Source organism: Aythya fuligula, chromosome 3 (assembly GCF_009819795.1).
Source record: "Aythya fuligula isolate bAytFul2 chromosome 3, bAytFul2.pri, whole genome shotgun sequence".
NCBI lineage: Eukaryota > Metazoa > Chordata > Aves > Anseriformes > Anatidae > Aythya > Aythya fuligula.
The window spans coordinates 42,947,644-42,950,812 of NC_045561.1; positions in this window are offsets into that span (position 1 = coordinate 42,947,644).

Consider the following 3,169-nt stretch of genomic DNA (forward strand, 5'->3'; position numbering starts at 1 on the left):
CAATGTTTTTGTTTGTGTTCCTGTTATGTTTTTTATTATTATTAATCTTATGCATCATGGGTATACACAGAAGATTTTTTTGTTTCTAAGGAATGTCTCATCTGCTCTGGCACTGATTTCAGTCAAAAGGCTGAGTGGAGCACATTTAATTGCAGGTAATAGAAAGGAAAGATTTTGTGTGACATGTAACATACATATTACCTATTCAACAGCAAAAATGTAAATACAATGTATGTAAATTTTGGGGAAAAACAGTTTTCTTGAAGTTTACTTAGAATTAAAAAAAAATAATAATCTTTGGAACAGTTTGAGTTTTATTTAGAAGACCTAGAATGGACATGAATACATTCCAAAGGAAGTGCGTAATGTTGTATCACATATAGTGATAACATCTCAGTGTTGTGCTCTGTAATGTTATCAGGAGCCACCACTATTCTTAGGCAACTAGGAGGAAGGAGAAGAAAATTAAAACTACGCAGCTGTGGAACAAATGTAGGTGTTGTACACATTTTCATTCTTCAAGAGGCATCATCATGATCTGGGCGTTCGGCATTACGTGGTTTTATGACTCCTAATTTACCAGAACTGGAATGACAAATGCACTAATACTCTGTCAGTCCAGGGGGGACTTGAGAACTTCCTCTGCATATGTGTGTGGGGTGCACATTGATGCCTTTGGGAAAGGATTCTGTATGGTGCTTCAGGGAGAACCTAGATTATTTCAAAGGCTTGTCTGTTTAAAATAGTCATGTCTCTCATATTTATTCTTTTTTTTTTTAATATCCTCTTTCAAAAAATTTTTGTAATAAAATAGTCTTCTTTGTTAGAAGATATATTAAAAATAGCCTGCCCTTTCTACATATCCTCATATTGTTTCATTGACTTAGGTGCAAAGGATTATTTGGGCTAAAAAAAAAAAAAAAAGCCAGCAAATGAAGCCCTGTAAATAGTAGTGAGTTTTGCTTAGAATCTAATGGGATTCTGGAGCCTATAGAGGAAGGAGATAAGTGGAGGAAAGGTCAGAATTCTGTTGGATTAAATGCACAGAACAATCCGTGATGTTACTCAGACTTGGATTGAGCAAAGGTTTAGTGACTATGCAATGTGAACTTTACTGGGTCCATAGGTCAAATAACAAGTATTTAGAAATTATTCGGTACAACAGTGAAGAAATGGCATATAAGCTAAGAAGGAAGACTTAAAAGATGGTAGCAGTTGGGCAGACTTCCACCAAATTAAGAGTTGAGAAGATTATAAAAACTAAGGGGATAGGGGAATAGTCCCAATAAAAGTTAACGTGTAGGAAAAAAATTAAGCCATTACGAATGTGTTATAAAACAGTATGAGTGTATGACTTAAGTAATGCATGAACATCATACTCAAATTTTCTAAGGGTGAACAGGAAGGAAAAATGTTGTTTGTAGATATTTTTGTAATAGTCTAACTGATAACATGAAGTGGCCAATGATGTTTTCAAAACAGTGAAGTCTATGGTTTTCCTTCAGAAAAGTTGCTGGTAACCTTATTATCTCGGTGGTTTGCACCCCATCCTTGAAAACACACTCCTACAAACAGAATTACCAATTATACAGAGATAAACAGAATTACATGCTGTGAACAGGAAGGGGTATGCCTCAGCAGGGATTCTCCCTTGATTCTGCAATAGTGCACGTTGTTCTAGGTTTTGCTGGTGAGGAAAAGGCTACTACTACCCTCGTGACCTCATTCAAGTATAGACAAGTAAGTCTTTTCTTACACAACAAGTCCTGTTTCTGGCATACAAGCTGCCATTTGTTAAGCCAGTCTTCACAAAGTTGAAAGTATAATATCACATCTGCACTGGAAAACTATTAGCAGCTGATTTCTCTTAAAACAAGAAAGCTTTTGTTTTTCAGGAACTTGTGCGCTTTTGCAGTCCGTCAGCTCTCACCCAAGTGGAGAATGTTAAGCACCACAGTGCCATCTGGAGTTGAAGAGTGAAGCACTATTGTTTCTAAAAACTGGAAGGAGCATCAACACACTTTTCATCTTATTTTTTTGAAAATCACTAATTCAAGCTTCTGAAAGTATTACTCATTTTCAGTTTGGAGACGTGTTAAAATGAGCTTAGTGATCAAAATCAGCCCACAAAATAATTGTTTCATAACTTGTATAAAAGTCCATTCTCTATTCCACCAGGAAAGCTATGAAATGCAAATTATTTTAGTGTGGCATCATCCTGTTTAAGACAAACAGTCATGCAAACTAAGATTATTTTGAGTAGTCTCACTGATTTTAGAGAAAATCCATGTGGTAAAAGGCATAGTGAATGCATGCCTTCACTGCTAAAAATCAATAGGAATTTTGACACTGGATTAATTTGAAACCCAAGTTGCTGCAGTTAGACTTTGCAGGAAGGAGTATATGACAAGATTCCTGAATTCTCTTCTGGCTCTTTTAAAATGCTGACCTTCTTAGCCTTTCCAATAATGCTTACTATATTACTTACTAGAAAGAAGATCTGAATTTGAGGAGCTTTGTAAAATCTTTTTCCTAAATATGATCTGTGGTCCTAAATTTGCAAAGCTCTTTTGAGCACTGTATAAATAAATGGCAGGCCTGGAAAGTGCCTAGGAAATACTGCCAATTATGTTTTATTTGCTCCTCAATAGGATTAGAGATACTTTTTTTTTTTTCCTTGGAAAAACTGTGGTTTAAATTCCTTCACATAACATGAGTGTGAACTTGTATAGTTTGTATATATGCTGGCTGCTGGAGAAATAAATCCAGATGCCTCCCATAATTTTTTTATAATCTGCAACTGTAATTCTGAATACATTTTTAGGCAAAAGAATTGTCCATAATATGCACAGAAGTGCATGGCACAGCTATCTGAGCACAACAGTAGGGGTCTGTATCCTCATTCTGGATATGAGACAGTGCTGCTGTGACCTTGAGCAAGTCATGTACGTATCTCCATGAAATGACTGTACCTCCACCACCACAGGATTTGGGAGAGGATTAATTTGTTGATGTCTGCTTAAAAAGATGAAAAGCATTAAGTCCTCTCAGCTGCAGTCAACACCATGTATGTCAGACATGGAAACAGAGATGCCAGGGGGCAGAGAATGTGAATATCAAAGTTGATGTGTTTAAAGAATTCTTCTTTGTTATGTCAAGGGAAGTTTTA